Raw genomic sequence first — 24,755 nt, 5'->3', positions numbered from 1 at the left:
GTGAGGTGGAAAAGCAGGAAGCAGATGTCCTCCACCTGTTTTAAAAACCCAAGCCAACTAAAACCACAATATCACATCACAATATTTTGTAAATTAATGAACAAATGAATGATCATTACATTTATATAGCGCTTTTTTAGACACTCAAAGCGCTCCCTACAATGTAGGGTGGAAATCACCACCTCCTTCACCACCACTGTGTAGCACCCAACCTTGGGCTACGCAGGCTCAATGGCTGTCATACACTGGCACACATCACACTACACAATGGCTGAATGGCTCAGGAGACAGGGATTGATATCAGCCAATTAAGGGGGAGGGATGATTAGGTGGCCTTGATGTCCGAGACCTGATTGGGAATTTTGGCAAGGAACGTCTGTAAACACCTTAAACAGAAGATTATCCACGATGAGAACATCATGCTTGACTTAGAGCAGTGGTTCCCACACTTTGTTTTGACAGAGGAACCCCTGTAAATATTGTTTTCCATCCACAGCACCCCAACTCTTCAAAGAAAAAAGAAAACAACTTAACATAACTTTAACTCATTCACTGCCAATGACGATTATACTCGTTATTGGCCGCCAATCTTTCTCTCTCTCTTATTAAAGTTAGTATAATGATTGTTGATATATTTTTTTTGTTTTGAAGATATTAACCAATTAACTTCAAAAAGAATCAGCAAAAGAGTCAGCCACTGCTTGACTGTCTAACTGACATCAAAGCATGGATGAGTGTGAATTTCCTCAATTTAAATGAGAGCAAGACCGAGATCATCCTTTTTGGTGATACCTCTCTAGTCCTGTTTGCCAATGCTCTAGTTCCTCTGGGCTCTAACATCCAGTCCTCTGTTAGAAACCTCTGAGCGATCTTTGATAGTTCACAAATTCACTAAACAGGTCAGCTCAGTGGTTAGGAACAGCTTTTTCCACCTCAGTTGTCATCTCTCCCAGAGCGACCTGGCGAGTGTGATCCATGCCTTCATTATAACTCGGCTGGATTACTGCAATGCTCTTTATATTGGCATTGATCAGGCATGACTCCGCCGGCTACAGCTCGTCCAAAATGCGGCTGCCCGACTCCTCACCAGCACTAAAAAACGTGAGCACATCACCCCAGTCCTGGCCTCACTCCACTGGCTCCCCGTCCATCACTAGCCTGGATGTGTCTCCAACAAAATGTGAGGAATTCTTAAAATTCTTCATAAACAAAGTTGAGGTAATCAGAAACAACATCACACCACCTACAAGTAGCTTAGATGTCTCACCGCCCTGTTCATCCACCCTGGCCTGTTTTCAACCCATCACCCTCTCTACTCTCACAGATATAGTCTCAGCCATGAAACCAACCACCTCCCCATTGACATAGTTCCCTCTGTTCTTCTCAAAGAAGTATTTCCCACAACTGGCCCCAGCATCCTCTCTCTATCATAAACACCTCCCTAGCCACTGGTACCGTTCCAACCTGCTTCAAACATGCAGTGGTCCAGTCCAGCCCCTTCTGAAAAAACCCAACCTAGACTCCACCCAGCTCAATAATTACAAGCCAATCTCCAAGCTCCCATTCCTATCAAAGGTCCTTGAAAAGGCTATTCTCTCCCAGCTGTCTCCCTACCTGCACTTGAACAACATCCTGGACACATTTCAGTCAGGTTTCAGAGCCAACCACAGAACAGAATCTGCCCTGCTTATGGTCACCAATGACCTGCTCCTCACTAACGACAACCGGGACTGTGCTGTCCTTATGCTCTTAGACCTCAGTGCAGCTTTCGACACTATAGACCATGCTATTCTCATTGACCGTCTTCACCAGGCAGTTGGTGTCAGTGGCACAGCCCTATCATGGTTCACCTCCTACCTCAGTGATAGAAGCTTCTCCGTTAATATCAGAAACTGCTCCTCCCCCTCCGCCTCTCTCTCTTGCGGGGTTCCACAAGGCTCCATCCTTGGCCCTATCCTATTCTCCCTATACATGCTGCCCCTTGGTCTGATCATTAAAAAACACAACATCTCTTTCCATTTTTATGCCGATGACACTCAGGTCTATCTCCCCATGAAACCCAACAATATAAACAATCTCGACAGTCTTCGTTCCTGCCTAGACGACATCAAATGCTGGATGGCACACAATTTCCTACAGCTTAACCAGTCAAAATGTGAAATCCTCCTTTTCGGCCCCCCAAACCAAACCAGTGTCATTGCCAGCAGCCTGGGTAACCTGTCTGCCCTAGTCCAGCCCTTTGTAAAAAACCTGGGCGTGCTCTTTGACCCAGAGTTTACTTTCAATAGGCAGGTAAACTCTGTGGTGAAGGGGTGTTTCTTCCAGCTCCGGTCCATAGGATCAAGGCCATTCTCTCCCCCTCAGACCTTGAAAGAGTCATTCACACTTTCATATCCTCAAGATTAGACTATTGTAACTCCCTGTACCTTGGGCTTAATATGTCAACCATAGTCTGCCTACAACTACCCCAAAACGCTGCTGCTAGACTGCTCACAGGTACCCAGAAGAAAGCTCACATCACCCCTGTTCTTGCCTCCCTTCACTGGCTCCCAGTACGCTACAGAATATAATTCAAGGTTCTCCTATTGGTCTACAAAGCCATTAATGGTAAAGCCCCTGCTTACCTAGCAGAGCTCCTCACCCCCTATACCAACGTCAGGGCCCACAGATCATCTGACAAGGGTCTCTTAACCACCCGTAGGTCTAATTTCAAGGCTAGGGGCGGACATGCTTTTGCGGTCGCAGCCCCTGACCTCTGGAACAGCATCCCCATGTCCATTAAATCTGCCCCTTCCGTCGAGTCTTTTAAATCTAAACTCAAAACCCACCTATATCGCCTGGCCTTCCCTGACTCACTTTGACTCTTGCCTTGCTTGTTGACTTTGTCTATCTGTTGGTTGTTTTTTCTGTTTATTCTATACTTTTCTTTGTTCTTTGCTAGTGAAGCACTTTGGTTGACAAGCGTCATGTCTAAATGTGCTATATAAATATTTTATTGATTGATTCATTGAGCATTGATTTTAAATGACTTTTAACTCAAGTTTCAAGTTTCTTTAATATTTGTCATACAGAAGTACAGAATACTTTTATACAAAATGCTTCTTACTGTTACGCTCCAGAGACTGTGCAAGACAAGATAAGTATGAAATAAAATAACATAGTAAAATTAGAAGTAAAAAAACGAGGTCACAGTGTTCAGTTTAGACATATGTACAATGTTCGATGCAGAATAGACGTAGTTACCATACAATATACAATACTGTGCAGTGTACTAATATACAATACTATATAGTGCAAGGCAGAAATGGGACGAGGTGCAATTTAGGTACAATTCACAGTAGGTGTACGAGTTGTAGTGCAAATCCTTTATCAATAAATATAAAGTGTAAAGTGTGTTTGTGTGATCTAAAGTGTGGAGAGTGGGTGCTGCAGTGTGTTGTTTGTTTGAGTGAGTGTGTGCGTGTGGGTGTGTGTGCTGTGTGCATTTGATGGTTGTTGCATAGTGTTTATTGTTCGTTTAGCAGCCTGATGGCCTGGGGATAGAAGCTTCTTCTGAGTCTTTCTGTGCTCGCCTTAAGACTCCGGTATCGCTTGCCTGACCGCAGCAGTTCAAAGAGGCAGTTGTTCGGGTGGCTCGAGTCCTTAATAATTCTGTTTTTAAATCCTTAAATGGCCTGGCCCCACAGTACCTGACCGAGCTCCTCCATCTCCACACCCCATCCAGAGCCCTAAGGTCAGCCGACCAACTGCTGCTACATGTGCCCAGGTCTAGGCTCAAAACCAGAGGGGACAGAGCTTTTTCCATTGCCGCCCCTAAACTGTGGAATAGCCTCCCCTTCCACATCAGGAGGTCAACCCAGATCCTTGAGGTCTTGAAAAGTCCCAGCTTATACTCATCTATTTCCCCTGGCCTTTGACCAGAGCTGAGCCTGCCTCCTAGGGCGTTACTTTTAGTACTTGTATGCCTTATTTCTGTATTCTACTTTTCTTTCTTTCATTTTTCTTTTATTTTTTATTTCTATCTGAACCCCTGCACTTTTTGCACTTTTATATTTAGTATATTGTTATGTATTTTTTCTTTGCTCTATGTCTATGATTTTATCTGTGAAGCACTTTGGTACAGTCACAACTGTTGTAAATGTGCTATATAAATAAAGTTGATTATGATTATGATTAAAAAGGCATGGCTAAGTACATAAATAGATCCACAACCGTTAGATCAACAACCGTTAGTACATTTGCAGGATATGTCCACATAACTACCAGAAACATACTGTACCCTGGAAATCTCATTCAAATTGACAACTAGGTGGCGGTACAAATGCACAAAATGTATGTGGCATAACTCAAAACGGACTATAAATCAAAGGTTTTTGTCCAAACATTACAAAGCTTGCAGAACATTCATAACACTGCTGAACTGTATGTATGAACTTATTTTGCAATCTTGATGAACAATATTGGCTTGAAACCCTGCAGATCGCGGCTTGCGGCTATATTTGTATTGTTATTATTGTTATTGATTTGTTATCCCTACTTTTGTCTCACCTTGTTGTCTTATTGTTATGATTTTATATGCCTTTTTATTTTGCTTATTTCTGTGACAATAAAGCTGACTTTGACTTTGAATTGACTTATCATTTTGTTTGTAGTATATTTAAAATAGATGTTTTCATAATTCTGAATTTATTTAAATTCCACTCCTGGTAGAGTGGAATTTAGAATAATTATAGAAGAATGAGTCCATAAAAATACAATTTTAATGAAAATAATTTCTAGATAAATTATTAGAAATATTTGTAATTAAATTATAATTGACCAGAGTTAAAACAATATTTAAAAACAATAACTTGCACCTGCTTCTGATAACAGAGAAAGGGGTAGTGAAACAGGCTTTCCATCTCTCTCCCTCTTGACATACGCACATTGACAGAACTCTGACAGGGAGGGACATTCATCTCCAGAAGGCAACATCTATCCAAACTCTGTTCATGTGTGTGCGCTGGGCTGGCACAGTGCTAAATCAGTGTGGAGATAGGTCTGGCAATGTGAGACTAGTGTGTATTTGGTGGTCCATTTGTAAATGATTCTGCTAGTAACTAGTTCATCTTGGGCTTTAGTGGCCAGACTAGCAGCTGTGGAGAAAGAGCTGAACAGATCCCTGTCTGGGAAATAGAGGAACATATTTTAGAGCAAATAACACTATTGCCCATATGCGCTTGGCGAAAGTTGAGAAAAAACATTTGCAATGTAAATATTAGATTAGATTCAAATGTATTGCCATCATCATACAGCACAAGTAGTACAACGAAAGGACGTTTGGAGTGCAAATGTGCAAATGTAACAGTAAAGTGCAATAGTAATGTACAAAGTACAGGTGAATATAAAATATTAGTACTCCTGAGTGATAGTGCTAATCAGATGTATGTACAGTGTTACATTATTATTATTATGTATGATACAGGTATAAATAATAATAAATATATACGGTAAATATAATATGTATACGGTATATTATAGAGGACACAATTCAATGGGCTGGGTCTCAGGAGGATATACAGCATTATAGTATAGTTATATGCATTCAGTAGCGGGTTGTATAGCGTATTCAATTTGATATGCCATTTTAAATTATGAACAATTTATATGTATAATCAGCTCATGAACTCGTTCTGACATGAAATTAAATCAAACATTTTACAAGCTGTGTGGTAAAACGTATTATGTGGAATTAGAATCGGAAACGAGAATGAAATGCGCGGCTCCCCCCCGGACAGTTATCAGGCTCACCAGGGGGCCACAGCACCCACCCTGGCACCCACTGAGTTAGAGCAGCAGCTAGGAGGAGGCCCTGCTACCAGGAGATGCTAAGAACCCGGTCCAACCGAGCCCCTCCGTCTCATGCCCACCCACTGCTGCTACCGTGCACCTAGCTCCTAGCGGCTTCTCTACGCACCACACTGACTCCCGGTGATGACTCAATGTAATGTGTTGGTGGTTTAATGACTTGATTTGTTATTTAAACTTTTACATGTCATTTGTATTTTGACTTTTTCATCTGTTACGTTCCAGCATGTGGCTGTTGTTTGTACTTTTGTGCCCCCCCCTTTCTCTCTCTTTCTCTCTCTTTCTCTCTCTTTCTCTCTCTCTCCTTCTCTCTCTCTCTCTCTCTCTCTCTCTCTCTCTCTCTCTCTCTCTCTCTCTCTCTCTTCTCTCTCTCTTTCTCTCTCTCTCTCTCTCTCCCACTCCCTCCACCTGCTATACTCTGATCCAGGTTCCTGTCCTTCATCAGGACACTAATTGGAAACCAGCCAGTCATCCCAGCCATCAAGCAAATCACCAGTTGACCAATCGGAAGCCCTCCTCTTGTTTTAAAACCCATGTGGCACTTCCTGTTTCCCCCCTTCTTTTTGTCTAGATGCTGTTGGTCGAATGTTTGATTCTGATATATATTTAGCCAACTTAGTACACGTGTATGTGTGTGTGTGTGGGTTGGGAATTGGAGCAGGTAAGGGCCCAATACACTTGGTGCTACACGTAGTGGTATTATTGTCTAGACACACTAGGTAAGGAGTGATGCCACTCATTGTAGGTTTTGGACATAACGTTTGGTTAGTCAGTGTAGGTAGTGAGTAGTAGCTTTTATTTGACCTTTGTGTTTGTATATAGGTAGACAAGATATTCCTTACTGAGTTAGTTGTGTTTTGTTTTACTTAGTTTATTCCTTTGGCATCATTCAAGCTCCTTTTCCCTTCTCCCCCCCCCCCCCCCTTTCCCCTTTGGTTGTGTGTATCAAATTCACCATTGTCATTGTCTATTAGTCTGTTTTGTTTGTATATATAAAAGGCACAATATATTACTTTCTTTAAACTAAACTTGTTGTGGGCATTGAATTATTTATCCTTTGGTTCATTTATCACTAATTACAACACAATCATCTTTTATGTTATTCACCCCTTCCCCTAGACATACTGGGGTTGTAACACATCCAATCTAATATATGGATATTATGCACGTAAATGCATTGCAAATGCATTTTATATATCGTTTTTTATCCAAAGCGATTTACAACTTATGCCTCACGTTCACTCATTCACTCACACATTCACACACCGACGGCGGAGGCAACCATGCAAGGTGCCAACCTGCTCATCGGGAGCAATTAGGGGTTAAGTGTCTTGCTCAAGGACACATCGACACACTGCCCGGGAATCGAACCGGGAACCTCCGGATTGCCATACGACTGCTCTACCTCCCGAGCCACTGTCGCCCCATGTTAATCATATTTAATATATTGAACATTTAATGTGTATTTAGAATTTTTTTTTGAAAAAAAAATGAATCAGAATGAATGCTATGTTTTTCTTTTGTCATCGTATAGCTGCTAGTGGAATGCATGCATATAATATTATTGTATACAATTATTGACAACAGTGACAGCAACACTGTTGTACATGTGAGTGCAAGGTGAGAGGTGCAAACGAAAAGACGATGGTGATAACTGAATATTATTATTCAGTCTAGTATTCAGACAGTTTAGTATTCACAGTCTAGTATTCAGACAGTTTAGTATTCACAGTCTAGTATTCAGACAGTTTAGTATTTACAGTAGTATTCAGAAAGTCTAATATGTGTCTGACTCAGTGGCGGCTCTGCCACTAGGGGCGCACGGGCGCCGCCCCCCCTTCAGGCCCCTGGTTATATGAGAGTAGAACAAGAAAATGTATCTTTTTGTTTTTTGTTTTATAGCCCTATAAATAATATAAACATGTTTAAAATTAATAATATTTACTCATTTTAAGTATGTTTGTGTTTCCAATGCACAATATAACGTTATATATAAAATAAAAAAATACTTGTTTTCAGGAACAGGAAGTGACTCACTTTTTTTTATTTTTTTATTTGTTTGTATTTCTCGGCCCGTGTCCTTGCTCAGCGTGTCCTTGCTCAAGGTGCACACCCACAGATCTGTTCTGTAGGAGATTTGTAGGAGTTTGTGTAGTGCTTTTATTTATTTTCGGACATCACAATGCCTAGTTGAGTCATGACTATAAATGTAATTTGTATGTAAAATGTAAAACGCAATGTAAAACGCAATTATTAAACAAATATTTAGGGCTGTCTGAGACTAAGGATTTGTATAGTTGACTTGTAGTCGCCAAAATTTGCCAATAGTTCACTATTAGTCATTCCATTTGGGCTGTAGGGGTGCTTAATGTCTGAAGGAGTCGATGGAAGGCTTCTTGTTCTCTGCGAAAGCATGCAATTGGTCCACTGATGGATACATGTTGATATTTGTCTAGTTTAGTGTGTTCATTAGAAGGGTGAAATCCTATTTCAGTGCCTCTGTGCCTGTTTTCATAGGCAGTTAGCCTCTGGTATGCGTGCCATTAGCGTTAGCCACGCTTCTAGGCCTCTTTCCTTTTGGAAAGAATGATACAAAAATGTATTAAATAAAAAAATATAAATAATAATAATAATAATAATAATAAAATAAAATTATTTGCATTCGACTAAGTCGTTGGCAGTCGACTACGGCTCCTATTGATCGATTAGTCGACTATTTGACTAATAGGGGTCAGCCCTACAAATATTATCATATTTATTATGATTATTATTATTATTATTATATAATTATTTAAATCCGAGGATTGACGTGAACGCAATCACCAATGATTTCTCCCAAATGAAGCCATTAAGAACACGGGCGCACATTAGACCAGGGAGTGTTAATTGTAACTAATATAATTCAATTCAGTCTATGTCTGGACACATGGAGCCACAGTCTGGACATACATGGAGCCACAGTCTGAGTTTCTAAAGTCATTTTGATTGCAATGAACCTTTAAGATGATACCAGTAAGGGGAATAATTTAAACACACACCAAATAAAATTAGTAGGCGTGTAATACATGAAGCAGAACAGAAAATGTACTGTTGCAGGTGTGTGTGTAAACAACTCTATGATAGAGTAAAATAAAACACCTGTCTATTGCATTCTGAAAGTAAATTGGTCACTTTTCTGGAACCATTTGTCTGGCCTCTTTTGAAAGGAAACATTCAGAATTTTCCTCAAACAGGAAGAATCACTCTGAGTGCTACTTCTAATAGAGTTACAGAGGTTTGAACACACTGAAATAATTTTTTTTTCTTAAGTCTGAATTATTTTGCAAACAGATAATAGAACAAAATAGTTTCAGCTGAGAGGTATGAGCTGGAAAACACAATGGGTCCATTCCATAGCCTGAAGTCTTATCTCGTACAAGTAGCGTGTCAATCAAATTCATACACAATAACACAGCATGACGGCGACAGACGAAGGCAAATGTGCTTCAACGTGTCTGAATGTTAAAAGGTTAAAAGTAGTGAGGGGTATCAATTTGTCCATTTTCAAAGGCATTTTGTTCTAACTGCTGGAAGCAGCAAATTGGAAGGAGAGTTGCCCAAATGAAGTGTTATGTGGAAAATATTTTCAGACTTGAGAGCGGTTCATTGGGGACAGTGATCTAAGTTAAAAGTTATTATTAAATGTTATTAGGTACAATCATTATTGATATAGAATATTGAGTGTGTGAATTATGACATTATTGTAAGCTTGTTCAGGCCTCTCTGTTAGATTCTGATCAATCGGCCAGTATCACGTCTTCATCTGTTTGGCTTGTGTAATCTCATCTCCCCATCTGCGTTGTGTTTTATCTCTCTGACGTCTCATACACTGGCTGATACAATCCTTATCTCTCCCCGTTAGTGCGATCCGCAAACCATAATAATTCTCCACCTTCGTAAGAATTCGACACTTCGACAACGTACTACCTTACAAGGAAAAGCGTTGTTTATTTTCATAAACAGAAGTCTCAGCTCAGATGTTGACAGATTGTATTGTCCTTGAAAATTCTATTCTAATGATCTTTCGGTGTGTTCAGTCTATCGTCCTTCTGCTATTCAGTCCAATGGTGGTCAGGCCTGGTTGTTAGCCTAAACCCTCCTCGCGTTAGCCGAAGCTAATGATGATGTGTCATTCCCCTCCCCCACCGGCGAGGGTGAGAGGGATGAGAGTCTCTGATGGTTTCTTCCCTCCTGTGGGATTCGTTTCTTTGGTCTGCCCTTACCCGGAACTACTGTTCGATTTATATGATCTTCGTCATAGCAACGACGGCCCCGCCCCTCTTCTGGTTGTCATGCGCCGCGCTGTCATGACAACTGCTAATAACCTTTCACACCATTAAAACGTTTCATTACTGTCAGAACCTCCATCACTCTATTCAGTGTGCCCTGTGCTGCTGTTATCAATGTTGATGTAGATCGGAATGTCAACAATCGGCTCGCTGGCAGTGAGCTGCCAGCCACTAGACTGCTTCCTCCACCGTTCAAACCACCACCACCGTCACCATGCACATTTCTGACCTCTCTGCCCTGGCCCCTTTTTAGATGCGGTCATCTCCCCCCAATCTATACATCACATACATTGAAAACCACCACCGATTTCCTTCACTCTCCTTAGTCCAGTGGCATCTCTGTCAAGGCCAGGGCACATGTGCAGTTTTTGTTATCTCTGCAGCAACGTGTAGATGGGGTGAGGGAGAGACACATCAGCCAAACACTTAGGCTATGCATTTGAACCTATGGTTTTGTTGGAAAATGCTAGATGTACTATCTAGTCCTATAAACTCAACTGTGTCTAATGTCTAATTAGGAGTGAATGGACCAGCTGAGGTGTATCCAAAAAGATCACCCACAGTTAAGTCAAGTCAAGTCAGTCAAGAGTTTTATTTGTCACGGCATACAAGCATACAGTGAAATGCGGGGGGTCATGCCCGCAGCGATTGTGCAATAATACAAGTAATAAGAATAGGAATGAGAATAAGACATTTGTGCAATAATACAAGTAATAAGAATAAGACATAACAGGTATAATGTACATAAAGTTTACAAAAAGCATGGTAAGACATGCTAAGGTCCTGCGATAGTGCAATACAATGTTAGCTACGGATGAGGCACTGGGTCTTATGTACTATACAATGCTATACTATACAATCTGCAGTTATACTATGTGTCCTTATGCTAACTTGCTATATCCATCTATTTACTATACAAGAACCACTCCTGTTCTTTTTTTATTTTTGAAAGTGACCTCATTGTGTAAAGTGACCGTTGAGTGTGAGGTAGCGTGTGCAGCATGTGTGTGTGTGTGTTCATGCTAAAGTGACTGTTAGTGTGTGAGCGTATACAGTGTGTGTGTTATGTGTGTGCTCATGTGTGCTTGTGTGTGGAGAGTTCAGTGTTCAAGACTCTGATGGCCTGGGGGAAGAAGCTGAGCCAAAGTCTCTCTGTCCTAGTTGCTGGTGTTCGCAGGCGTTTGCCTGACCGCAGCAGCTTGAACAGGCTGTTGTTGGGGTGGTGAGGGTCTTTTATTATTCTGAAGGCTCTGGATTTGCACCTCTTGTTATATAAGACCTGCAAGGGTGGTAGTGCAATACCCGTAGTACGCTCAGCTGAGCGCACCACTCTCTGTAGGGCCTTCTTGTCTTGTGCCTTGCTGTTTCCATACCAGGCAGTGATGTTTCCAGTCAAGATGCTCTCTACAGCTCTGGAGTAGAAGGACTGGAGTATCTTCCCCGATACTCTGAACTTCCTTAACTGGCTCAGGTGGTAGAGTCGCTGCTTCGCCTTCTTTACGACTGAGTCTATGTGTGTTGTCCATGTCAGGTCTTCTGAGATGTGGACCCCCAGGTACTTGAAGCTGCTCACCCTGTCCACGGTAGCCCTGTTTATCCACAGTGGGTGTTAACAGGGAACATCTAGCAAGATATGGTGAGCAGCTCTGGTGTTATAGGGAGTAGATGACAATTTTAACAGGTGTATCAAATAAGGAGGGGTGAGACCAAGGAGAGTTTTGTAAAGCATATGAATTACTTTCTGGTATGCATATCTCACTCGCAGATCAAACCTTATCTTTATGTTTATCTTCATATTTTAGCTTGTTCTTTATTATCTACCATACTTTTTATTCTGATATATTTTATTTATATTACCCTGCCTGTACCTCCCCAAGGGGTTTAATAAAGATCCATCTTATCTTATGGACTGTGCCAGACATACAGGGATTTCTTTCAGAGGGATATTTGATGCTTTCAAATAATGGAGGGAAAATGTAACCTTGAATTACATGTTTGATCACACACTGAGTGGGTCTATCTATAGTGGAAGAAAACAATAGGGGGAGCATTTCCATTTAAAGCTCCACTACAATGTCGTTTTTGGAAGGAAAAAAATACCTCTCAAATGCAAATAACTTCAAATGTTTACATCCTGTTTCTTGTCTTAATGGTGATATAGATAACATTTTTATCTAGAGTAATCATTAAATAATCCACAGAGCTTTTAGAAAGGTGCTGTGAAGTATTGATTTCCCCTGAAAAAATCTTTTGATTAATGAATGTATAATTTGTTGCATGTATCCCCTCCCTACTTCCCATTTCCCCATGTGGAATGCACCTGATTGGCCATGCCGATGCTCTAGTGCGACATCTAGTGGCTGTATGTTATCTATAGCACCTTTAACACAAATACAACAATGTATTATGCATGGCTGCCCCCAGTAGTGATGTGACTCACACACTAACATTAGCCACCACAATTATGATCAAATGTCAACTAGTGTCTTTCAGAGAATTATTCTTAGATTTTATTCCAGAGTGATGTTTAACCCCTTAAGCCCGACGGGCTCTGTACTGGGCCAAGGTTCATTTCACGCCATAAATAGATTAATACAGTCCGTATAATTAATGTAGCGTTTTTTTCTTCAAATGTAGCCAAGAGTAAAGACCCTAACCCTATGAAAACAGCAGTCAAAGTGTATATTTTCAGCACTACATTTGTTTACTAATGATTTTAAGTGTTATTAGCAAAATATGAGTTCATACAAATCTCAGCGCATTGAGTTGGAAACCGGAGGATATAGAGGCGAGGAAATTACGATGAAAGAGGAGACCCAGGGCTTTCGAATTTCATAAACCTACACTACCCAGCTCACGCCAGCCCCTGTCACACTTAATAATTATTTTACGTTATTTTCATGATTATGTCTCACGGGTTGAACAAACCTGAACGTTATTGCCATAAAATTCATATTTAAAATTGCATGTGTCCGGATGGCAAAATTCAGTACTGTATCTACAAAAAAACCTGTAATCATCTGCCCTTTATTAATTTGTTTCGTTTTTTTTTACACTTGATCTCAATGTCTGGTCAATGTTAGCATGGTGTTATTCACCATCAAAGATGAAAAAAACAATTGATCTGCGCATTGCACCAGAAAACTGATGATTTCGTTGAACCGTTGAAATCGTCTCGAAAAGGTTGTAAGTGGAGCTGCGATGATATTTTCTCGTAACCTTTCTCATAAGTCTGTTGGTGCATGAGGTCCATTGTTCCTTTGAAAATGTACTAATATGATTCTTTGTCTGAGGTACTCAATTGTTTTGTTATTGCTAAAGACCCATGGAAACGGCAAATGCAACAGACCTTTGGGGTAGAAGGCTGATTTAATTGACGTTTGATTGATATCCTAAAGTACTGGCGCATTGGAGGATGTGGTTCAAAATGTAAATGTTTTGGGTTCGCTCTCATGAGATGTCACTCATGGAGTAGGTATGTTTTCCAGGAAGAGAAAACAATGGATTTCTTTATACGAAAGTATGTTGGTACATAGTGATAAATAGATGAGATGACAAATGGGGTAAACTTGACATTCAATACATGTGTAGTTTGTAAGGCGGTGTACTTACTTGAAAATGGCCTAGTTCTCCCTGCCTGTTGACACAAAAGTCACACGGTTCTCCTCGTTTTTAGCACCGATCTTCCCAAAGTAAATGCAGTCACTCTTCCTTCTTCCAATATCTCAAAAATAAGTGCTAGTAGCTTTTTCTGGATGGACTGAGAGGACTCCCAGTGAGTCTGTGACAAATCAAATAGATTTCTTAAAAATGTGGATCAAAGTAAGAGTCAGTAAGAGTCACTATAACTAAATGGCTATGAAGTGATGAGTTTATTGAAGTCAGCAATAATCGTCCTCCTTGTCTGTGTTTCTCTCGAGGCGAAACAGCACTCACCTGTCATCAGTCCTCCTTCACACTATCCACCTTGTCATCCTTCAGTCTCCCCTGGATAAACTGGAGTTAATGCCACAGGTTGACAGGACAGAGCTCCCCTGACTAGCATGTTTTCCCCTCCTGAATAATAGTCTGTTGTAGTATAACAGAGTGTAAAACCTGTGAGTGACCTGTGTGGCTCATTATGCTGAGCCACGAGCGCGAGTATGACAATAGTATAAAGGCGACTTATAGGAGGTTATTTCCTCCAGGCAGTAGGGGAACTAGGTTGACGTGTCCGTATTCTGAAATCAGATATGGGGACAGGAAATGTCAACGGTACCTTCTCACAATGATGCTCATAGGAGTAATAAAAGAAGCAATCACAGTGTATTGTGTGTATATATATTGCCAAATAAAATCAACACAGGAAAGATTCCAATAAACCAGGAGAGAGATTAGATGGGGCCACCTCCGAATCATCGATATGCAACCAGGAGGATGTGTGGGCAGCCCCGGACCAACGTGACGGATGCAAACAGGGGACAGCACCTGCAGCCCACGGAAAGGTGACGTACATGTGAACGGGGGAAAATATACGTATTTAACTAAATGCATCTACTGTAGGTGGACAAATCATTTAAAATATACGTATTTAACTAAATGCATCTACTGTAGGTGGACAAATCATTTAAAATATACGTATTTAACTAAATGCATCTACTGTAGGTGGACAAATCATTTAAAATATACGTATTTAACTTAGGTGGACAAATAATTTTGAATCTCAGTTACATTGATGATATACTAATCACCATCTCGACCAAGGCAAAACTGCAACAATTTGTAAACATATTTTGCGAAAGATGCAGCAGGGGTAGGCCTGCAAATAAACATTGTAAAAACAGAAGGCATGTCCACAGCTAAAGATAACACTCAATAAACATAACAATTAATGGAAAAAGCATCAAACAAGTCAATGAATTTGTGTATCTGGGACATAAATTGTCCAGCACAAATACCACTCCATTGCAGTGAGCCACAATGGACTGCATTCAACAAGAAACAACATATCCTGAAGTCAACAAGAATCAAGAGGAAAGTCTGTAAGATCCACATACTCTATGGTATGGAATGTATCACATGGACAACACCACTCATTAGTGACATCTTTCAAACCACGTTATGCCATTTATCATATAAGTTAACCGATCACAAGCGCACCACTCTTTGCGCTGTGACCAGCCTAATCCCTGTTGAAGCAACACCTACAATCTAAAATCTCAAACTCTTTGGGCTCATCAACAGGTTGAAGGTCGAAGAAAATTGCGTGGTCCCGAAACGAAGGTTGAGAATGGTCAAACCTCAACAATTGGACCACAATAAACGTCACCTGCAAAGACAGGGACAAATGGAGAGCTCTTTATTTTTTTTGTATCCACTTTTTCTCCCCATTTTCTATTTTTCTCCCATCCCAATTTCGTATTATCCAATTCTTCCCTCCCCTGTCTTGAACGTTGCTAGACTATGCCTCCCACTGGTCGGTTGTAGTGAGGACAGAAGCCTTGCATCACATGTCCCCTCCGGTACACGAGGAGGCAGCGTGTCGCATCTTTTCACCGCAGCAGCTCGAACTCTCAGTGGCGAGGAGTAACGCATGGGAGGCTCACGCTGCCCCCGCTACTTCCTGCTTCCGCCGCACCGGCATCACCAAACCGACCTGTAGGAGTCGCTGTCCACAACGTCCAATCCCCACCCACCGGCTTTCCCACCCTCTAACACTTGCCAATTGTGTTAGTATGAACGACCGGCCAGCCGGTAGCAACGCAGAGAGCTGGGCTCGAACGCGTCTCCTGCGTTAGTGGCGAGCGCCTTGCCCACTGCGCCAATCAGCCGCCCAAATGGAGAGCTCTTTCACGTGTAGATGCACAGTCTGCAACTTTGCAGATAAGAGAACCATGATGCTATATATACCTTTACCTTAACAGGTTTCACTAGGATATTTCAAGCTTCTTAGCAAAGAGACTCGTCCAACTACTAAATGTCTTCTTCTTGTAGCCTTCCCCATACTCCTGTAGTACTCAGCTAGTAGCCCTGGAATGCTGAGCACCAGCAGAAGTCACTCTGATTCATGGTCGCTCTCTTCTTACAATTGAGTCTGATGGTGTGGATGTTGGATTACAGTACAAAATCCAGAAAAGGAACACAATTATTGAAACCCGAAACATCTTTAAATATATCTGTAACTGGTATAAGGATAGGAATTGGTATCGGGAGGATAGGAAAGGTAGAATGGACTGGCCAGAATGACCCTAACTCATCTCTCATACTCTCATACAATGATGTTTATAGCCTACCGTGATTCTGAAGCGCCGGACCAAGGCTCTCATACTCATCTGTAAGCTGGTCCTGAGTAGGGAGAGCGAATAACCGGAGGAATCGACGTTTGCTTACATGCAGCAAAATCTTCTTTGAGAACGATGGCTTTTCTTGTAGAGTGGACATCTTAAGGTTTCTTTGAGTTTCAGAAAACATAAGTACCAGATTCCGTTCTTCAGAGATCGTTCAAAGTCATAGCAGCATGTGGCAGTCCTCCAGTCTTCTGTTCAGGTTGGTCTAGCCTACTGCTGACCGTGAACTAGTCTACTGCTGACTGTGAACTAGCCTACTGCTGACCGTGAACTAGTCTACTGCTGACTGTGAACTAGCCTACTGCTGACTGTGAACTAGCCTACTGCTGACTGTGAACTAGCCTACTGCTGACTGTGAACTAGCCTACTGCTGACTGTGAACTAGTCTACTGCTGACTGTGAACTAGTCTACTGCTGACTGTGAACTAGTCTACTGCTGACTGTGAACTAGCCTACTGCTGACTGTGAACTAGCCTACTGCTGACTGTGAACTAGTCTACTTCTGACTGTGAACTAGTCTACTGCTGACTGTGAACTAGTCTACTGCTGACTGTGAACTAGTCTACTGCTGACTGTGAACTAGCCTACTGCTGATTGTGAACTAGTCTACTGCTGACTGTGAACTAGTCTACTTCTGACTGTGAACTAGCCTACTGCTGACTGTGAACTAGCCTACTGCTGACTGCGTGAAGTAGGCAACTCTCACCAACACAATGGAAAACTGGTCAAATGTAAAAAAGACAGTTGTATGGGTAGCGCTTCTGACAAACCAGTCGGACCCTTGCAGGCCAAAGTAATTTAGAGTCAACAGGCTGGCGACAGGTCATGGATTATCAAAGGACATGCAGTAGGTCTGTCCAAGACCCTGGGAATAATGTTAGGAAGCAGGGAGAAAGAGGCGGAGGTCTCCCTGGCTGTTTTGTGGGCTGTTTCAGACAAAACAGAAAGGTTGAACTGATTGGTGACAAGGCCTCTTGACGATGATGATGATGATGATGATGATGATGATGATGATGATGTGATGATGATGATGATGATGATGATGATGATGATGATGATGATGATGATGATGATGATGATGATGATGATGATGATGATGATGATGAGGAGGAGGAGGAGGAGGAGGAGGAGTAGTGTAGGCTATGACATGACGTTTGCTGGCAAGAGGTTTAACATGAATGCTTTTTTGTCTCTACTGTAAATATTTAGCCGTTTATGCTGTGTGGTAGTTGGTAAATTATAAGTCCAATCATTGTGGGCATAGGCCTATAACGCATGTGTAGTTTAGGCTCCATTGTCATGTCAGAAGATGCAACACTATTTTCTATGGATGCGCTGCACATGGCGTTGTTTATTATGTCATTCTTGTTTAGTTTCAGCAGCACCTAGGTGTTGTTTATTATGTCATTCTTGTTTAGTTTCAGCAGCACTTAGGTGTTGTTTATTATATCATTCTTGTTTAGTTTCAGCAGCACCTAGGTGTTGTTTATTATGTCATTCTTGTTTAGTTTCAGCAGCACGTAGGTGTTGTTTATTATATCATTCTTGTTTAGTTTCAGCAGCACCTAGGCGTTGTTTATTATGTCATTCTTGTTTAGTTTCAGCAGCACTTAGGTGTTGTTTATTATATCATTCTTGTTTAGTTTCAGCAGCACCTAGGTGTTGTTTATTATGACATTCTTGTTTAGTTTCAGCAGCACGTAGGTGTTGTTTATTATATCATTCTTGTTTAGTTTCAGCAACACCTAGGCGTTGTTTATTATGTCATTCTTGTTTTTGTTTCAGCAGCACCTGTGTTGTGTATTATGTAATTCTTGTTTTTGTTTGAGCAGCACCTAGGTGTTGTGTATTATGTCATTCTTGTTTAGTTTCAGCAGCACCTAGGTTTTGTTTATTATACAGCTTCTTACTTTGTAATTACCTTTAGTTCTGCCTTTCCATAATTTCGTTTGACAAGGCCTTTTATGGTCTTTTATATATATATACATATATACTTTCGCCTATAGCCTACTACTAACACGGTAACATTGTTACCTGTTGGCTAGCTGGTTAGCTCCTTCACCTATAGCCTACTACTAACACTAATGATGTTGTTACCTGTTGGTGATGCTGTCTCCTATCTTCTCCCCCTCCTGTGCAGGTTGTATTATCGGCAGCAAGAGCATATCTCAGCTTGAGGGGAAATATCAATATTAAACCAGGTTAATTTAAGGAAGACAAGCTACTGCTGGACTCTATGCTTGAGGCTGGAAGCTACCATGGGCCCGCTACTAGCATCACTCACCGGGAGCTGGAGAATGAACCGACGATCACCTGGGATGGTAAACCCACCAACTCTGCATCATCTTCCAGCATTCTGCCATCCAGAGAGACCACATCAATCCAGTGTTAGCTCCGGTAACATTTATAATCGATTTCAAGGTCCTCCTCCTTATACAACTAAATGTATACTAAATGGAACAGGGCACATTGCAGTAGCCTATATATATACAGTATATATAATTTATTTTAACAGAAATATATTACAATCTTTTTTAATGTTTTTATTTATTTAAATCTTTCATAGACTTATTACATAAATATATTAAAACATTTCCATTTCCATTTAGTCATTTAGCTGACGCTTTTATCCAAAGCGACTTACAAGTTCTGTACGACAAGTCATCAGGAAGGGTACAACTCTATCAGCTGAGTAACAATGTTCATCAAAGTGTTGCGTGTTACAGTGTAGGTTAGTTTATTAGGACATGTGCATGTTATTTTTTAATTTTTAATTTAAATTTTTTTATTATTATTTCAGATAATGGTTGAAGAAGTGCGTCTTAACTGGCGGAAGATTAATTCAAGGAAATATGTCCAAAGTCTGGCATATGTGTGTTCCGAATAAGCCCACTTCATGATTTATTGATCAATACATCTATTTTTTAAATGTAACAATACAAACGTCATCTATTAAAATCTGTAATCTCTTGCCTCTCAATAGCTGTTTTAATTTTGTCTCCACTCTTTATGGCCTGTATTAAATATCTTTAATATAATTTATGGCCTGTAAATGGTATTTGAAATAGGCGTTACCAGCCATTTGCTGTGTTATCAACACAGAAAAAGCTAAACTTATAACATGTCTTCATTGGAGTGTAGCCAAAAAACTATATTCATGCTAAATCAACACTATGGTGGAAATTACTCTTCGATACTTAATCTTTCAATATGTGTTGTAATTTTGTCTGTAATTCTGGTCCAGCCAGCTTGTTGACATGTCGTTGACATTATTAAGATTTCTGTAGACTGACTGACTGAAAGAAAAACAATTGGCTGGTTCAGTACTAATGTTCGATGAATAGTAAATGAATAAATTTCACATTGTTTTGTAAACAATAACTTGAATTTTTATTTCACATTACTCATCATATTTAATTTAAATCACCTTGAAACTTGAACCTTGAAATAGAAAAACTTGAACCTTGAAATAAAAAACATGAACAAAATTGAAATTCATTCATTCCACACTTACTCTTTCATGGCTTTCATCTTGTTTTTGTACATGTTTTCGATTACCTCATGGTTTCGCAAGTAGAATGGTCCAGATCCCTCCAGCTCTGCTTTGCAGAAGATGAACTTCTGCTCTACATCCTCAATTTTGTGAGGAGCAGGGACGCGGGAAGTCAGTCAGAGTTGGGGGTGCGGAGATAAGTGATATAATAACGTCATAGGCTGCGGGTGCGCTGAAGGGGAGGCAATAACGCGCGCGGCGCGCAATTTTTTTCCTTTTTTGTCAATATACACACACCCACTAGGCTATGCGAGGCAAGCCCCACTCTTTTAATATATAGTGCAAATTAAGTGTTCAAATGAAGGCATCCAATAATAGATTGTCTTACCTTAATGCAGCAAAATGCAACGTTTCGTCTTGGCATCAATGATCTTTTCTGCCCGGTGCAGCCCGGTACAGCTTCTAAATGACTTTGTTTATATGCCTTGGAAAAATACTGTATACCCATTTTGCTTTGGGGTCATTAAAGAAATCATAATATTCTTTTTTTAGAAATGTTTTGAGACGCAACTAGTAAGTTACTGTTGTGTTCAACCTCAACCGTGATCCTTTGCGCCCAATCCACGTCATGCGATGTGTGTGTGCTGCCTGCGTTTGTGCATCAGGTCAGAATCAGATACACAGAAAATATCATAAAAAAAAACAGAGGTTGGATTTCAACCATTTAAAAAACAACCATGTTTTAGACTGCTTACAGTAAAATCCTGACTAAAAAAATTTACGATTTGTATTGATCCGTCAACATTTTGGCCATGCAGTTACAACTCCCTGCCAACAGGTGGGGGTGCTGCAGCACCCACAGCACCCCCCCTTCCTGCGTCGCTGGTGAGGAGTGTTGTTGGGCCCTCTATCTAGGAACTTCATCACGTACCGTTCATCCTCCGGTGGTGCAGTGCCGTTGAGCGATCACGCAATGTAGTAGGCTGCGGGTTTTGTGAACATAACTGCATAGTAAACATCTTTCTCCACTGTGAAGCTCTTGTCACAGGCTTCCACATTCTCCATATTCACCGCATTGCTTGCTACCTCATTGTCCACCATCTCCAATTAATTTGCCTTCTGCAGAAGAGCCTTCTTGCTCTTACATTGTTTCGTTGGTTGGTCCTCCGTTCTTTTTTTCTTCGGTTGTTTCTTTCTTGCTTCCCTCTTCTTCTCACTTTCATTTAGCCGCACCAAGGTTTCTTCAGATGTTAGAGACTCTCCATATTTGAGTGTGTTGATTCAAGTTTTTTTGGCCGGATTGCTTTACTTGGTTGGCATTATGCGTTGGAGGAAGAAATTTTTTATTGACCCTGACCGTGAAGGGCTTGACGAATAGAAGAATATGCAGATGTTGCCCGGATTGTGACATTTCAATATTGGTGATGTTGAGAATGTTGGACCCTGCAAGAAGTTTCTACACTGAGTATAATCTGGGATGTGGATTCTTCACCCACTGATGTGTATGGGCGTGGTTCTGCAGTTGGAGATACAGTGGTGGTGGTAGGGGGTCCCACTGGAAAGTTTAGTGCCGTTTTCTAGGCTGGGTATGGTTTTGACGGTGTGAGGGCACATGGGGCACCAGAGGTCTTTCATTGCTTGGCATAGCTTCTGGCTGAGACTGTGCTTGTGCTTGGCCAGCAGCTTCCTCTGTCTGGAGAGTAGGGATAAATCAAAGGGCTGCTAAACCCACTTTTCAGATTCTCACCCTTAACTCATGGAGTGCCAAAAACTAGATATCTCGTTTTTGAAAGCCAGCGGTTGAGTGCCAAAAACGAGAAATCTAGTTTTCTCTTTAGTTTTAATTTTATTTTTATTATTATTATTCTAGACACTCCCACTGACCTTTCTGAGTCTTCCTGGGACAGCTCTGGCTACGTTATAATTGCAATGACGATCGAATCCCGACAGGTGCCAGTATCGCCTACCTTTTGAACTGGGCCAGTTCAGTGTGGGGCCACCCCACGCTGCAGTGAGAGCACTCAAAGCACTAGGGAGCAAGCAGCATTGAGCAAACTACAGCCAACTAACGTTTGACAATGGCGATTGCCTAGAGCGAACTATTGGATATTATGAAGAAGAAGACAAACGGATGATATGGATGATGATTATGGATGATAAGACTACATTGGACTCAGCACTTCTTGTAAATCATAAAAATACTATAGTCAAACCGGCCAATGAGGAAACCTATTCGGCTCCGTGGTATAGTCTGGCCCGAGCACTCCGATGCACAATAGTAGCCTGCAATGCAATGGCGAGCGAACTATTGGAGATGATGAAGAAGATCCTGTTCTGATCCAAGACACTTGGAGTGAGAGTGGAGTACCTGCTGACAAAGGTAACGTCTATTTTACGTCTATTTTACCGAACCCCATCATAAGACATGCTTTTCTAATGATCGCAGCATCGTAAAATGACCCCCCCCCCCCCCCTTGATGACTTTGTGAAGAAACCTCTATATGCTCGTGTTTACCGCTGACTTGGAAATAGGTTTCAGGCGAGCAGCCGCGAGAATTGTGCATTGTGCGCATTGGTAGCATGCATTGCATACAATAACTTGTTGCAGAACTGGGAACGAGACTGATATGTGAAACAGGCGATTTTTTGAGTGGAATAGTGCACAAACGAGGTATGTAGAAAAAACTGTTTTGTCCCTGTTGGAGTATAAATAGGGCTGAATCAGCCATACCATATATTGTCTCCATAGCTATAATATAGAATATACGATGGGTCTGCAAACATCGTGAAAATGGTCAATAACGCTGGCGCCAGGGAGTAAATATGGAAAAACATCGTGGCAGTCAATGCATTAAGACCTGTCTCCAACACTCCCTTCAGTTTAGAGGGGAAGTCCTCCGTTTTTACTTTATCCCTGGTTATACAGGAGTGGTACCTGAGTTTTGCTCTTCACTGCCTCTTCACCTCCCCGAAAACATCTCTGTTGAGCGGCTGAATAATGGGTTAGGTGAGAGGGTATAGTCTCAGCACTATCACATTGTTTTCTTTTGCTTTCAAGGCGAGGCTGAGAGAGATGTGAGATGTGTCCGCCTCAACGACTTCCTGTCTACTCCATATCTCTTTGCCAGACATGTGATTGCATATGGTTCCCTCTCTGTACATACGGCATGCTTCGCTCATGCGTGGACACAAACTGTAGTTTCTCTGTGTTTTCCTCATCCGCTCTGAAAAGTAAAGATTAACACATTTGGCTATTGCTAATGTTAGGATAGGATATATGGGCCTATCCAGAATTAATGGACCTATGCACTATCACTGAATATGGGTATTAATTATCTGAATTATGGGTCTGAATTTATCAGTTGAGCTCAAAATTAGAAGGGAAAATGGTTCAAATGTCACAAGGGAGAACATCCCCATTGAGACAATTGGGCTTAAAGGGAACACCGGTGATTGAATGGACAAAATACAGAATATTTTATTCTACATACATGACATGTAAAAAACAATATGACATTGTCTATATATGGTGCACTAACATAACATGAACAGTAAAAATGTATCATGCAGATAAGTAATTAGCTATAGCCATTTACATCCACCCCAAACAGTTCAGATTTTTTGCTAGTGTCCCATTTAAGCCCACCGGATCAAAATGTTAATTTACAAAATAATTAAGATAAATATGCACATTTATTGACCATTGAACTGCTGTATAATAATATAAACTACATACAAAAATGTTAACTATGCATGCTTATCATGCTTTATGGCATTGCAATGCACCATACTATGCAACTACTGTAGCTAGTGGAGGCTGGCCACTAGGGGCGCTCGGGCGCCGCCCCCCCTGGTTAACCCTGGTTAAAAGAGAGTAGAACAATAAATATTTTTGTTTTGTTTTTTGTTTTATAGCCCTATAAATAATATAAACATGTTTAAAATGAATAATATTTACTCATTTTAAGTATGTTTGTGTTTCCAATGCACAATATAACATTAATATATCAAATATAAATAATAGTTTTCCTGAACAGGAAGTGACTCACTGTCTGATAGAGAATACGTTCCGTTACCGTAGCCGCATTCTCCTCGCCGTATTTCTCTCGGGCTAGACGCAATAGCGCTCTGAGGGCGCGTGCACGCCGTGCACTGTTTCATCGCTGTATCCGTCGCAGCCAATCAGTGCGTAACGCGCTGTGCGTTGAAATATGATGTATTATGATGGAAGCCGGGCGCGATTTGAAGCGGTCTAAGCAGCAGCGTCTATAATTTCCGTAGCCGCATTTCTCGGGGACGCTCTCTGATTGGCCGACGCCTGTTTCTGGTTAGTACTGTAGATAGTTACTCTATGCTAGCTGTTGTGTTGTGATGCAGCTATTTGTCTTAGAGCGTGACGGCAAGTTCTTTCGACGGTTAAGCTTAGGCACTCTTTCAAAGTTGGTTAAGGTTAGAGTTTGTCTTAGAGCAGGGCGATAGGATGCCAGGTAGTATAGCTATATATGGATGCAGTGTGGACATGCATGGACAATGGACATCAACACAGTCTGGACAGTGGAGTGGATATACTTTATCAATGCTAACAAGCTAATAGCTGGATGCAGTCTCGACCACATAAACAGTGAGTTAATTCGGTCTTTCTCGCTCTCTCTCTCTCTCTCTCTCTCTCTCTCTCTCTCTCTCTATCTCTCTCTCTCTCTCTCTCTCTCTCTCTCTCTCTCTCTCTCTCTCTCGCTCTCTCTCTCTCTCTCTCTCTCTCTC

This window comes from Notolepis coatsorum (assembly GCF_963971535.1).
Source record: "Notolepis coatsorum genome assembly, chromosome: 16".
Taxonomy (NCBI): Eukaryota; Metazoa; Chordata; class Actinopteri; order Aulopiformes; family Paralepididae; genus Notolepis; species Notolepis coatsorum.
Note: the sequence above shows the minus strand (reverse complement) of the source record.